The 16,143-nt window shown below is 40.1% G+C and overlaps 1 protein-coding gene across 1 annotated transcript in view; it reads right to left on the reverse strand.

Moving 5' to 3' along the window:
- LOC311138484 (transcriptional enhancer factor TEF-5-like) overlaps positions 1–14,483 on the reverse strand; it is a 63,646-nt gene extending 49,163 nt beyond the window's left edge. The window contains exons 1-2 of the mRNA XM_084173179.1: positions 14,310–14,483; positions 13,849–13,993 (exon numbers count right to left, since the gene is read on the reverse strand). The gene's annotated coding sequence lies outside the window, so the exon portion shown is untranslated. The remainder of the gene's footprint in view (positions 1–13,848; positions 13,994–14,309) is intronic.
- Between the last annotated feature and the right edge of the window lie 1,660 nt (positions 14,484–16,143).

Here is a 16,143-nt window from a genome sequence, read left to right on the forward strand (position 1 = left end):
CACTGTATATACAAAAGTATGTGGACACCCCTTCAAATTTGTGGATTTGGCTAGTTCAGCCATACCCGTTGCTGACAGGTGTATAAAATCTAGCAATCTCCATAGACAAACATTGGCAGTAGAATGTCCTTACTGAAGAGCTCAGTGACTTTTAACGCGGCACCGTCATAGGATGCCACCTTTCCAAAAAGTCAGCTTGTCAAATTTCAGTCTTCTGTGATGTACAATACATGACCAACAATATGTGGACACCTGCTCATTGAACATCTCATTCCAAAATCATGGGCATTAACATGGAGTTGGTCTGCCCTTTGCTGCTATAACAGCCTCCACTCTTCTGAGAAGGCTTTACACTAGATGTTGGAACATTGCTGCGAGGACTTGCTTCCATTCAGCCACAAGAGCATTAGTGAGGTCGGGCACTGATGTTGAATCAACTAATTTGAAGGGGTGTCACATACTTTTGTATATATAGTATATATACATTGTAATATTGGGATGCAAACTTAGAAATGAACTCAACTCTATAGCTGACATAGTACAGGTGTCTTCTTTTAAGCACATAACCATGTGTGTGAGGTGTATACTTCTGTTTCAAAGTAGATTTGTTTAAGACTACCAATAAACACTCTGTGTGACCCTGATTTAAGTAAAATTTTACCAAATTAATATTCTTAATGATACAACTAATATGCACTCTTGAGGCCTGATTTAGATGTTATACTATGTTGTAAAGGCCAGATCTCTCTGAGGCTCTCTCTGTGTGTCTGCAACAGTCACAAGTGGTATTTGTTCAGACCTCTGTTGACAGAAGGGTAAGTGGCCACCATTTGGAAGACCACTTCTGGGGGTAGTGCTAAAAGGCAACCAACGTCTGCACAAATGTGCAGAGCTCATTAGTCATTCTTCTGTGGCTTTAACACAAACCAGTGAAGTAGGGCTGTCCCCGACCCCCCCCAAAAAAATCTTAGTCGACCTAGTCATCTGTTCTTTTCAATCGATTGGTCGAAATTTTTAAACGTATTTTTTTTAAAAACATATAGACACATCCTATGTGTTTTAATTAAATCAACTATATGTATGAGCTTGTCTGATGCTTTAAGCACACAGTGATTAAATAATTAACACACACAAATGACCAGTGGTGTGAGGGGATCCCGAGTGGCGCAGTGGTCTAAGGCACTGCATCGCAGTGCTAGCTGTGCCACTAGAGATCCTGGTTCGACCGGGAGACCCATGGGGTGGCGCACAATTGGCCCAGGGTAGGGGAGGGAATGGCTGGCAGGGATGTAGCTCAGTTGGTAGAGCAGGGTTGTGGGTTCGATTCCCACGAGGGACCCCCACATTTTTTAATCCAGAGCAACTTACAATTAGTGAGTGCATACATTCATTTTTTATTTTTTCATACTGGCCCCCCGTGGGAATCGAACCCACAACCCTGGCGTTGCAAACACCATGCTCTACCAACTGAGCTACATCCCTGCCAGCCATTCCCTCCCCTACCGTGGACGACGCTGGGCCAATTGTGCGCCACCCCATGGGTCTCCCGGTCACGGCCGGCTACGACAGAGCCTGGATTCGAACCAGGATCTCTAGTGGCACAGCTAGCACTGCTAGTCTGCTAAATGACTAAAATGTAATGTAAAATGTTAAAAATGTGTAAAGTACTTAAGTAAAAATACTTGAAAGTACTACTTTGAGTAGTTTTTTGGGGTATTTGTACTTCACTATTTATATTTTTGACAACATTTACTTTTACTTCACCCAAAAGTACTTGTTACAGTTTGAATGCTTAGCAGGACAGGAAAATGGTCCAATTCACGCACTTATCAAGAGAACATCCCTGTTCATCCCTACTGCCTCTGATCTGGCGGACTCTCTAAGCACAAGCTTATTATATCTTAGTGATGGAGCGTGCCCCTGGCTATCCGTAAATAAATAAAAAACAAGAAAATGAGGTTTGCTTAATAGAAGACATTTTTTTATTATTTATACTTTAACTTTTGATACTTAAACATATTTTAGCAATTACATTTACTTTTCATACTTAAGTATATTTAAAAGCAAATACTTTTGGACTTTTAGTATTTTACTGGGTGACTTTCACTTTTACTTGAGTCATTTTCTATTAAGGAATCTTTACTTTTACTCAAGTATGACAATTGGGTACTTTTTCCACCACTGCAAATTACTCAAGAGGGAGCCAGAGATCAAGATAGCCTAACCAGAAGAAAGAAAAACTGTTCCCGACCTTTTATTTTTATTTCACCTTTATTTAACCAGGTAAGCCAGTTGAGAACAAGTTCTCATTTACAACTGCGACCTGGCCAAGATAAAGCAAAGTAGTGCGGTAAAAACAACAACAACACAGAGTTACATATGGAATAAACAAAACGTACAGTCAATAACATAATAGAAAATCTATATACATTGTGTGCAAATGTAGTAAGTTATGGAGGTAAGGCAATAAAAAGGCCATAGTGCAAAATAATTACAATTATAATTTAGTATTAACGCTGGAGTGATAGATGTGCAGACGATGATGTGCAAATAGAGATACTGGGGTGCAAATTAGCAAAATAAATAACAATGTAAATAACAATATGGGGATGAGGTAGCAGATTCTGCTGTTACGCTCCTGAAGTTGCCGGTAGGTAAAAGGCCAATTTATCTTACCATTTCTACCGATCTGCGTGCAAGTTATGATTTTCATATGCACATTTTCATGGAATAGTTTCATTTAACTTATAATAAAGTCTTTGTATCAAAAATCCTTATGTGGTTAATACAAATTCTAAAAGTAACTTCTATTGCCATTGCCAACTATGTAAAAATAGCATACATAAAGCCAACAAATAAAAACATTGCAGCCCGCAAGTAGAACATATCCTGATGAAAAATAAATAGACTATAAATCACATTGGCTACGCATGGCCTGTCTGCAAGGAACTTGAAACATTGTATCAACAATTAACTTGGGTCTGGTCTGAAGCTGGTGCTAGCAGACATAGCTGTAGGCTATTTGCACAAGGGATAAGAAGTAATCAGGTAGGCCTATTTTATGACGCTTCCACCGGATCAGAGCATGACATTTTCCCCTTTCACGCCGAGTGGTTATCGAAAGAGAGCTGGAAAGATTTTTCAAATAGGCTACGTTGAGGAACTATTGTCAGTCTCAATGGGTGTAAAATACTTTGTTTACTTGCTGTTTTGAGGAGAAAGAAAAAATTACTTTGAGAAGCTCCACAGCGGTGATGAGTTAAGACAATCAGAAATAGTATCAGATCCCCAAATGGACACATTTGCACACAGGCCAGGTAGCCTAGGCCTACTTCTATGTACAGTGGGGAGAACAAGTATTTGATACACTGCCGATTTTGCAGGTTTTCCTACTTACAAAGCATGTAGAGGTCTGTAATTTTTATCATAGGTACACTTCAACTGTGAGAGACGGAATCTAAAACAAAAATCCAGAAAATCACATTGTATGATTTTTAAGTAATTAATTTGCATTTTATTGCATGACATAAGTATTTGATACATCAGAAAAGCAGAACTTAATAGTTGGTACATAAACCTTTGTTTGCAATTACAGAGATCATACGTTTCCTGCAGGTCTTGACCAGATTTGCACACACTGCAGCAGGGATTTTGGCCCACTCCTCCATACAGACCTTCTCCAGATCCTTCAGGTTTCGGGGCTGTCGCTGGGCAATACGGACTTTCAGCTCCCTCCAAATATTTTCTATTGGGTTCAGGTCTGGGGACTGGCAAGGCCACTCCAGGACCTTGAGATGCTTCTTACGGAGCCACTCCTTAGTTGCCCTGGCTGTGTGTTTCGGGTCGTTGTCATGCTGGAAGACCCAGCCTCGACCCATCTTCAATGCTCTTACTGAGGGAAGGAGGTTGTTGGCCAAGATCTCGCGATACATGGCCCTATCCATCCTCCCATCAATACGGTGCAGTTGTCCTGTCCCCTTTGCAGAAAAGCATCCCCAAAGAATGATGTTTCCACCTCCATGCTTCACGGTTGGGATGGTGTTCTTGGGGTTGTACTCATCCTTCTTCTTCCTCCAAACACGGCGAGTGGAGTTTAGACCAAAAAGCTATATTTTTGTCTCATCAGACCACATGACCTTCTTCCATTCCTCCTCTGGATCATCCAGATGGTCATTGGCAAACTTCAGATGGGCCTGGACATGCGCTGGCTTGAGCAGGGGAACCTTGCGTGCGCTGCAAGATTTTAATCCATGACGGCGTAGTGTGTTACTAATGGTTTTCTTTGAGACTGTGGTCCCAGCTCTCTTCAGGTCATTGACCAGGTCCTGCCTTGTAGTTCTGGGCTGATCCCTCACCTTCCTCATGATCATTGATGCCCCACGAGGTGAGATCTTGCATGGAGCCCCAGACCGAGGGTGATTGACCGTCATCTTGAACTTCTTCCATTTTCTAATAATTGCGCCAACAGTTGTTGCCTTCTCACCAAGCTGCTTGCCTATTGTCCTGTAGCCCATCCCAGCCTTGTGCATGTCTACAATTTTATCCCTGATGTCCTTACACAGCTCTCTGGTCTTGGCCATTGTGGAGAGGTTGGAGTCTGTTTGATTGAGTGTGTGGACAGGTGTCTATTATACAGGTAACGAGTTCAAACAGGTGCAGTTAATACAGGTAATGAGTGGAGAACAGGAGGGCTTCTTAAAGAAAAACTAACAGGTCTGTGAAAGCCGGAATTCTTACTGGTTGGTAGGTGATCAAATACTTATGTCATGCAATAAAATGCAAATGAATTACTTAAAAATCATACAATGTGATTTTCTGGATTTTTGTTTTAGATTCCGTCTCTCACAGTTGAAGTGTACCTATGATAACAATTACAGACCTCTACATGCTTTGTAAGTAGGAAAACCTGCAAAATCGGCAGTGTATCAAATACTTGTTCTCCCCACTGTATAATCAGGTGTGCGTCCTTACTCAACATTGACGGGGCGCTACAAACAAAAGACAATTGACAAATCAAATTTTGTTGGTCACACAAGTTCCTCGGCGTACACATCAGACCACTGCGCCACTCGGGATCCCCTCACACCACTGGTCATTTGTGTGTGTTAATTATTTAATCACTGTGTGCTTAAAGCATCAGACAAGCTCATACATATAGTTGATTTAATTAAAACACATAGGATGTGTCTAAATGTAAAAAAATATATATATATGTTTAAAAATTTTGACCAATCGATTGAAAAGAACAGATGACTAGGTCGACTAAGATTTTTTTTGGGGGGGGGTCGGGGACAGCCCTACTTCACTGGTTTGTGTTAAAGCCACAGAAGAATGACTAATGAGCTCTGCACATTTGTGCAGACGTTGGTTGCCTTTTAGCACTACCCCCAGAAGTGGTGTAGCGAAATGCTTGTGTTCCTAGCTCCAACCGTGCAATAGTATCTAATAATTCACAACAATACACACAAATCTAAAGGAATGGAATTAAGAAATATATAAATATTAGGATGAGCAATGTCGGAGTGGCATTGACTAAAATACAGTAGAATAGAATACAGTGTATACATATTAAATCAGTAAAGCAGTATGTAAACATTATTAAAGTGACTAGTGTTCCATTATTAAAGTGACCAGTGATTCCATGTCTATGTATATAGGGCAGAAGCCTCTAAGGTGCAGGGTTGAGTAACCGGGTGGTAGCCGGCTAGTGATGGCTATTTAACAGTCTGATGGCCTTGAGACAGAAGCTGTTTTTCAGTCTCTCGGTCCCAGCTTTGATGCACCTGTACTGACCTCGCCTTATGGATGGTAGCAGGGTGAACAGGCCGTGGCTCGGGTGGTTGATGTCCTTGATGATATTTTTGGCCTTCCTGTGACATCGGGTGCTGTGGGTGTCCTGGAGGGCAGGCAGTGTGCCCCCGGTGATGCGTTGGGCAGACCGCATCACCCTCTGGAGAGCCCTGCGGTTGCGGGCGGTGGAGTTGCCATACCAGGCGGTGATACAGCCATACAGGATGCTCAGAATTGTGCACCTGTAAAGGTTTGTGAGGGTCTTAGGGGCCAAGCCAAATTTCTTCAGCCTCCTGAGGTTGAAGAGGCGCTGTTGCGCCTTCTTCACCACACTGTCTGTGTGGATGGACCATTTCAAATTGTCAGTGATGTGTACGCCGAGGAACTTGAAGCTTTTCACCTTCTCCACTGCGGTCCCGTCGATGTGGATAGGGGCGTGCTCCTTCGTTTTGTTGACGTTGAGGGAGAGGTTATTTTCCTGGCACCACTCCGCCTGGGCCCTCACCTCCTCCCTGTAGGCTGTCTCGTCATTGTTGGTAATCAGGCCTACTACGTCTGCAAACTTCATGATTGAGTTGGATGCCTGCGTTGCCACGCAGTCATGGGTGAACAGGGAGTACACGAGGGGGCTGAGCACACACCCTTGTGGGGCTCCTGTGTTGAGGATCAGCGAAGTGGAGGTGTTGTTTCCTACCTTCACCACCTGGGGTGTTGCACAGGGCAGTTTGCACAGGGCAGGGTTCAGACCCAGGGCCCCAAGCTTAATGATGAGCTTGGAGGGTACTATGGTGTTGAAGTGTGAGCTATAGTTAATGAACATCATTCTTACATAGGTATTCCTCTTGTCCAGATGGGATAGGGCAGTGTGCAGTGCGATGGCGATTGCATCGTCTGTGGATCTATTGGGGCGATATGCAAATTGAAGTGGGTCTAGGGTGTCAGGTAAGGTAGAGGTGATATGATCCTTAACTAGCCTCTCAAAGCACTTCATGATGACAGAAGTGAATGCTACGGGGTGATAGTCATTGAGTTCAGTTACCTTTTTAAAAAAGTTGATTTTAAAAATACAAATATTTTTGACTTGTCACTCTGTTTATATTGCAGTACAGCAAATAGCCCATTTTATTAATGACCATGAAAATCACAGTTGTGGCAACATAAAAAAGATTTTCCTGATTACATTGTTAAATTACCCAAGATAGGGACACATGACATTACTCATGCCAATGCATGAAGATCTGAGTGATGAATGCCTGGACAATAGCCATATCATCACCCTCCAAAGAGTTTCTAAAAAAAAGTTTCCTAAATTGCACTTTCCTCATCAACCTACCGTATATTATCAGCTTTTGAATTGGAAAAGGACGTGTTGTAAGTAGGGCTGGGAATTACCAGGGACATCACGATACGATATTATAACGATACTTAGGTGCCAACACGATATGTATTGCGATTTTCACGATTCTACATGTATTGCAATTCGATACAGTGATTTTATTTGCGATTTGATGTTCCAAACATATTGCTCACCATATGTCTGCTGCTGAGGGCCAAGAGAGAGCCATGAGAAATCAGTCATGGAAATAAAAAATGCTGAAAACAAATTGGCTCCCTATTTAAAAAGAAGATGGAGAACAAGCTATGAAGGAAAAATACAGCAGTTTTGGTGCAGGTACAGCCAACTAGCGCAAAAATAATATTGTGATATTGTCAAAACTATATGATATATGGTCAAAAATGATATCTCGAGATCTAACTTTATTTTCACCCCCATAACTAGTTGTAAGTTAATTTCTGCACTTAACAGTCCTACCACCTTTCTGTCCTGGCTTGAGGAACTACAGCTAGGGAGACCAACAGAGAAACGAGACACTAAGAGGATATGGTTAAAATAATCTAATAATTGACCAGGAGCCTTAAAGCAGACAGGCAGCTACGGCCTTTTGCCTTACAAGTAAAGCTGCGTGACGTAAAAATATACTTAGCCCATGGACTAGATTCAGACTATGAGTTGCAGTGTTGCAGTTTGTTTGAGAAGAACTGATTGTGTTGGGACTGAGAGCAGAGCAAGAGCTCTAGCCTGCTACATGCATGTTGCATAAACACACTGAGAACAGAGGGAGAATCTGTCAGAGCAGCAGAATGTTAATCCTTCCCAGATTTACCCTCCTCTTCTCTGTCTTCCATCGCAATCTAATATATCACACCTTCATTCACCAAGGATACTTCCATTGCTTTCTTTTGTTTCCACATGCACACAATTTCCACATGTTCAGAGAAAAAGTAATTTGGTCCAGCTTTGTAGATATTAAAGTGTATTAAGTGTGATCAATCTTCAGTCTCAACTTTCCTCAGTCAACCAAGTGTTCGTGTTGGATTACACTTCAAATCAAATCAAAATGTATTGGTCACATACAGATATTTAGCAGATGTTATTGCGGGTGTAGTGAAATGCTTGTGTTCCTAGCTCCAACAGTGCAGTACACAGTTCTAACACAGGAAACTGAAACCAACAATATGTAACTTCAAATTATGGTTTGATGGGTTCTGTTTTATAATGGACCACTCAAAATAGGTAGAGACAAGACTCTATTTCCCTGGTTTCATTACACAACATAATTGTGAAACTAAAGGCATGTTTTGCCAGTAAAGTGTATAAATAATTAATAACAGCCATAAAACTGTATTTTACTTGTTCGTGCATGTAGCTCCAATTACTTCACAGTCAATCCTAAAAAAATCTCCAATACTATCTACACTCTTAGAAAAAAAGGGTTCCAAATGGGTTATTTGGCTGTCCCCATAGGATAACTATTTTTGGTTCCAGGTAGAACCCCTTTTGGTTCTATGTAGAACCCTTTTGGGTTCCAAATAGAACTCTCTGTGGAAAGGGTTGTACATGGAACCCAAAAGGGTTCTGCCTGGAACCAAAAGGGTTCTACCTGGAACGCAAAAGGGTTCTTCAAAGGGTTCTCCTATGAGGACAGCCGAATAACCCTTTTAGGTTCTAGATAGCACCTTTTTTTCTAAGAGTGTAGGCTACAATAGGCCAGAGTGCTTTTGTGTTTGGTTGCACTAATATGATATAAAGCAGGCTGCTCTACAAGGCATCACCTCTAATATTTGGAAGTATACTGAACAAAAATATAAACGCAACATGCAACAATTTCAAAGATTTTACTGAGTTACAGTTCATATAAGGGAATCAGTCAATTGAAATAAATTCTTTAGGCCATAATCTATGGATTTCACATGGCTGGGAATACAGATATGCATCTGTTGGTCACATATACCTTTAAAAAAAGGTAGGAGTGTGGATCAGAAAACCAGTCAGTATCTGGTGAGACCACCATTTGCCTCATTCAGGGCGACACATCTCCTTCGCATATAGTTGATCAGGCTGTTGATTGTGGCCTGTGGAATGTTGTACCACTCCTCTTCAATGGCTGTGCGAAGTTGCTGGATATTGGCGGGAACTGGAACACGCTGTTGTACACGTCGATCCAGAGCATCCAAAACATGCTCAATGGGTTACATGTCTGGTGAGTATGCAGGCCATGGAAGAACTGGGACATTTTCAGCTTACAGGAATTGTGTACAGATCCTTGCGACATGGGGCCGCGCATTATCATGCTGAAACATGAGCTGATGGCGGCGGATGAATGGCACGTCAATGGGCCTCAGGATCTCGTCACGGTATCTCTGTGCATTCAAATTGTGTTTTTTGTCCGTAGCTTATGCCTGCCCGTACCATAACCCCACTGCTGCCATGGGGCACTCTGTTCACAACGTTGACATCAGCAAACTGCTCATCCACACAACACCATACACGTGGTCTGCGGTTGTGAGGCAGGTTGGACGTACTGCCAAATGCTCTAAAACAATGTTGGAGGCAGCTTATGGTAGAGAAATTAACATTCAATTATTTGGCAACAGCTCTGGTGGATATTCCTGCAGTCAGCATGCCAATGGCACGCTCCCTCAAAACTTGAGACATCTGTGGCATTGTGTTGTGTGACAAAACTGCACATTTTAGTGTGGCCTTTTATTGTCCCCTGCACAAGGTGCACCTGTGTAATGATCATGCCCTTTAATCAGCTTCTTGATATGCCACACCTGTCAGTTGGATGGATTATCTTGGCAAAGGAGAAATGCTCACTAACAGGGACGTAAACATGTCCCTCAGTCAGCATAAATACTGTTTCCCTATACTGAAACTCATATTGCCACAATGCTCCAACAGACATCACACACTACACTTACTATATGTATAACTGTACTAGTTGTAAAAAGCAACACTTGTATCACAATATCAACCAAACAGCATATGTCAACTTCAATCTGTACTGGAGACAGACTAACCTGTGCCACCGCACATTGACTCTGTACCGGTACCCCCTGTATATAACCTCGCTACTGTTATTTTACTGCTGCTCTTTAATTATTTGTTATTTAAATGTTTTAGTTATCTTTTTTTTATGTAACACTTACAGTTGAAGTCGGAAGTTTACATACACCTTAGCCAATTACATTTAAACTTAGTTTTTCACAATTCCTGACATTTAATCCTAGTAAAAATTCCCTGTTTTAAGTCAGTTAGGATCACCACTTTATTTTAAGAATGTGAAATGTCAGAATAATAGTAGAGAGAATGATTTATTTCAGCTTTTATTTCTTTCATCACATTCCCAGTGGGTCAGAAGTTTACATACACTCAATTAGTATTTGCTAGCATTGCCTTTAAATTGTTTAACTTGGGTCAAACGTTTCGGGTGGCCTTCCACAAGCTTCCCACAATAAAATGGGTGAATTTTGGCCCATTCCTCCTGACAGAGCTGGTGTAACTGAGTCAGGTTTGTAGGCTTCCTAGCTTGCACACGCTTTTTCAGTTCTGCCCACACATTTTCTATAGGATTGAGGTCAGGGCTTTGTGATGGCCACTCCAATACCTTGACTTTGTTGTCCTTAAGCCATTTTGCCACAACTTTGGAAGTATGCTTGGGGTCATTATCCATTTGGAAGACCCATTTGCAACCAAGCTTTAACTTCCTGACTGATGTCTTGAGATGTTGCTTCAATATATCCACATAATCTTCCTTCCTCATGATGCCATCTATTTTGTGAAGTGCACCAGTCCCTCCTGCAGCAAAGCACCCCCACAGCATGATGCTGCCACCCCCGTGCTTCACGGTTGGGATGGTTTTCTTCGGCTTGCAAGCAGCCCCATTTTTCCTCCAAACATAACGATAGTCATTATGGCCAAACAGTTCTATTTTTGTTTCATCAGACCAGAGGACATTTCTCCAAAAAGTACGATCTTTGTCCCCATGTGCACTTGCAAACCGTAGTCTGGCTTTTTTATGGCGGTTTTGGAGCAGTGGCTTCTTCCTTGCTGAGCGGCCTTTCAGGTTATGTCGATATAGGACTTGTTTTACTGTGGATATAGATACTTTTGTACCTGTTCCCTCCAGCATCTTCACAAGGTACTTTGCTGTAGTTCTGGTATTGATTTGCACTTTTCGCACCAAAGTACATTCATCTCTAGGAGACAGAACGCGTCTCCTTCCTGAGCGGTATGACGGCTGTGTGGTCCCATGGTGTTTATACTTGCATACTATTGTTTGTACAGATGAACGTGGTACCTTCAGGCGTTTGGAAATTGCTCCCAAGGATGAACCAGACTTGTGGAGGTCTACAATTTTTTTTCTGAGGTCTTGGCTGATTTCTTTTGATTTTCCCATGATGTCAAGGAAAGAGGCACTGAGTTTGAAGGTAGGCCTTGAAATACATCTACATGTACACCTCCAATTGACTCAAATGACGTCAATTAGCCTATCAGAAGCTTCTAAAGCCATGACATCATTTTCTGGAATTTTCCAAGCTGTTTAAAGGCACAGTCAACTTAGTGTATGTAAACTTCTGACCTACTGGAATTGTGATACAGTGAATTATAAGTGAAATTATCTGTCTGTAAACAATTCTTGGAAAAATTACTTGTGTCATGCACAAAGTAGATGTCCTAACCGACTTGCCAAAACTATAGTTTGTTAACAAGAAATTTGTGGAGTGGTTGAAAAACAAGTTTTAATGACTCCAACCTAAGTGTATGTAAACTTCCGACTTCAACTGTATTTTTCTTAAAACTGCATTGTTGGTTAAGGGCTTGTAAGTAAGCATTTCACTGTAAGTTCTACACCTGTTGTATTCGGCGCATGTGACAAATTAAAATGTATTTGATTTGATTTGACAGTATAGGCAAACACTGGTCTATCTCCTCGAGAGTCAGAGAACGTGTAACTGCAACTGGGAATGCCTGCAGTGCTTCAACAACTCAGTCCATCTGAAAGAGTTACAGTTGGGCCTGTAGGATTCAGATGACCTGGGACTAGTGTTTGGAACTTTGAATGGATCCATTATGTCATTATGTCAATGTTCGTATGTCAATTATAAACAAGCCCTAAATTGTGATTTGGTTTGACCAAATGGTGACTGACTGGTTGCATCTTCCGAGTGGTGTCAAATATTTTGTAATAATCTGTTCTCATTTCAGAGTATTTTTTTGAGAAAAAAATAAACATGAATGGCTCGTTTACCATTTGAACGTAACAGAGGAATGTTTGACAGTGTGAGATATGACAAAGACACAGATTGTGTCTATAATGTCAACCGTAAATGTTAACAGGCTATCAACATTACCTAGCAAGGAACCTGAAAGACAACATTCTATTTTTTGGCCAAACCTGTTGAATGACACTGATTGTACTGTAGCATCGCTGTGTACACCTGTTTACACGATTGTTAAGAAAGAAGAACAATAATACATCTTATGCAAAGCATCGCACACATTTTTGTATTTCTAATAAGCGAAACAGGAAAGGTGTGATGCTTGAAGAGGTATTTATATAGTCATACAATTATAAGCACACAGATCCATGCATTGTAAATCCTAACATAAGGATTAAATCCTTAAGTAAGGATTTCCAGTGAAACGTCACTGGTCCCTGTGGAGGAGATCAAGAAAGATCCACAACTCTAAAGAAAGTACAAACCCCTTACTTAAACATTATTTACCCATACAATAGAAAGGATGTTTGAAAGAAACTGTTGGAAAGAGTCAGGTTTTCTTTAAATACCGGCAGTAGGCTACTGTGAAATGTTTTGATTATAAATCTGCACTAATTTGGCTGTCCAAACTGTTATTACAACTGAGATGATGAGGCATCTAATTGTCATGTAGCCTACATTTATTGTGCATTGACTCAGCTGTAATAGGGTTGTTACCTAAGACTCTAAACTATTGGGTGGTATAATTTCACAAGTATTAATAAAAATACTACTGTCTTTTTTGTCAGACTGTTTGACTGTGGAGTACTGTCTTGAAGCAACACGTAACATACTAGAATCCTTCTCATCAAAGTCAGAAAGGGATACACACAAATGAATAATACATCATTCATTATGGCACATCTAAATACAAATTAATACAAAATAAAAAATAAAAACAGACAATTAATGTGTTTTGAACAAAAATAGGAAATACTTTCCACGTGTCCTAAGTCAATCTGAAAGTTTGGTAGACAACAAACAGTGCATTTAAACGGTGCTCTGGTGTGTGTACTAACGTTATGATAAGTTATGACTAAGTTATGGTATGATTGCTATATTTTGTCTCTGTTGTATATTTACCTATATTATTAATATGCATAAATAACCATGTCAAAATGTAGCAAGATCAGCAGTGTATATGTTTCGCGTGAAACTGAGATTTGTTTTGTCAGTGTTGCCATTTTCTATTAATGTTTTATGTAAACCTGTATTGAACACATAACAGAATAGATTACCGTAATAAGATGAAGAATACGATTAAATAAATGTGTATTCTTGACCTAGGCCTAGTAGTGCGTATATGTTTTTGGTTACTTGACACAATATGTTTTTGGTTACTGAAACGTCAGCTTCTAAAGATGCAACGGTAGCTAGCAATATGAATTGGTTGGGGGGCTCGTATATGGCCTCTTCTCTTCGACACAATGTTACCAAATTGGGTGATTCACTTACCTATGGGGCGCAGTAAAACAGCGCGTAAAATATCGACTTATATATTCCTCCAATTTGCCTTTTTCTGTCTGTCAATCCTCGGGTATGTAAAGACTTGATTCTTCTGGAGAACAAGTTAGGAGGAAAGTGATCCAGATCCAAGAAGCTGTACGAAAAAGAAAGGAAACATGCTTGTTGTCCCATAGTAATGACAAAGAAAGCAATAGCCTCCTAACGTCTTATGGTTGTCAATGAGTAGAGTCAATATAGTTAAAGCTTAGCAAAGATGTCCTGCACACAGAAAAAGTCACACACAATATATATATATATAGCCGATCAATCCGTAATTTTCTTCCCTCCCAAAGGCAGGGAGTTCCACGGAAAAATGCAAAAAATTACAATGATCTGAAAACTTCACCATGAGAGCATGAAAACTTCACCGAAAGCTCTTAAACAAAGGGAACAAATTCATGCTTACTCACCTTTTTTTGGAAGTCACCCCTCCTGAAAAAAGCGAAGATAGCTTACTTATTTTTATACTAGATTTTTTTTGGCGCCTTATAGTTTTCAGTAATATTTCTCCTGGTTTGACAGTGTAAGTGGAATGTTAAGTATGACTTTGGTATGAAATCAATGAACGCACTACACTGGAAAACGAAGAAAAAAACTTTCAAGGAGGAGCCATTGGGTACCGTCAATCAAAATACTTAGGGGCAGTGCCTGCACTCAAATCTCCACCCCGAGGACTTTTACAGGAGGATATTCCAGAGAGGTCTTTATCAATATATGATTATTCTTTGAAGTTGCCTTTTGTTCTCTGGCCCTGCCACATAAAATGACAACATCAGCTATGCAGTAAAATGTTTATAGTATCAGCAAATATCACATGGTTTGTTTGGCTCAGTGTGAAACGTTCTATTGCTATTATTAGCCTACTTTGTTGTAAAGCCAGTGGAATAGATAATTCATGCAAAATTAAGTGTGTTATATTGTGACCTGTAGACTACAATTAATAAAGTTATAATAATTACAACAAAAATAGTAATAATATCACAACAACAACAATAATATCATTGTTAACATTTAGTCTACACAAACATTAAACAGTGTCATTATTATTATTATTATTATTATTATTATTATTATTATTATTATTATTATTATTATTATTACATTACTGTATGTTTCCTGCCGAGGAAATTACACATTCCACTGAAGTAAGGTCGAATATAGGTCGAAAATGTCATTATGCATGTCAAGTGTCACACTCCATGATGTAACCCTTTCAGGTTCGAATTCATTAAATGTTTTAGAAGCTTTAATTTGAACATGTAGGCCTATTCACATCCGACAATAGAATAGCTCCCTCTGTTGGTCAAAATAATGATTGCGATTGTTGGCATTGGAAGTAGGCCTACAGGCCTAATGGGGTTGGTTGCTGCTGAAAATATGTTTTTTTTTAAACAAAAAAACAAAACAAAAACTATCGTCGGCCTAGTGAAATGTAGGCGACAATGAAAACGTGTGGGTAAAATAACAGGGTCATAGTCATAACTCGCTCTGTTAACTAAACAGGACACTTCAAGAAGACAACTTTCTGTGAAGTCAACTCTGAGGAAGTGTGCACATCATTGCACTGCATTTGTCCAAAAACCTTGTCTGTGATCAGCTTCATTGCCTCTGCGAGTTTGGACAACTGCCGGAGCAGGTTCGGGCAGAGAGCACACCTTCCCCTGGCTCTCAGGATCCTCAGCTGTCAGCCCAAACAGGTTTTACATCCTAAATTCAAGTTTCTTCTCTCACCTCACATTTTGTAAGGTAACAACATCTGCAGAACAGTATGAGTGTCTCTACAACTAGAAAACTAACAATTGATTAATTTGAAACCAATTTTCTCATCATAACTGCTGACATTATCCTAAAAATCATTAGTAACAAATATTGTCATTCAAAAGCAAGAGGTTGAATCAATGCAGGTTCCCAGTGAGAATTGAGTTGCCAATTAGCAATAAAGTTAAGACTACTATAGTACTGTGTCAAATGCACAGTAAACTATACAGCATGATATTTGGGGTTTTACTGTATACAACAATACACTTCTCCTGTAAGAATTCGTTTGAAACATGTAATACTTTATTTGCAGATTAATTCATTCATTATTATTTGAGCATGTTATCTTCAAGCCGGCACTTTGACTTTCATTCAAGAGAAGTTGACAAGAGACTGAAATGCATTGTTTACCTTTGGAACATACATTAACTATCCTTATCAAAACAACAATGGTCCACATCAGTGCCATATATTTGTCAATATCTG

This window comes from Coregonus lavaretus, assembly GCF_964263955.1.
Source record: "Coregonus lavaretus genome assembly, chromosome: 12".
Classification (NCBI taxonomy): Eukaryota; Metazoa; Chordata; class Actinopteri; order Salmoniformes; family Salmonidae; genus Coregonus; species Coregonus lavaretus.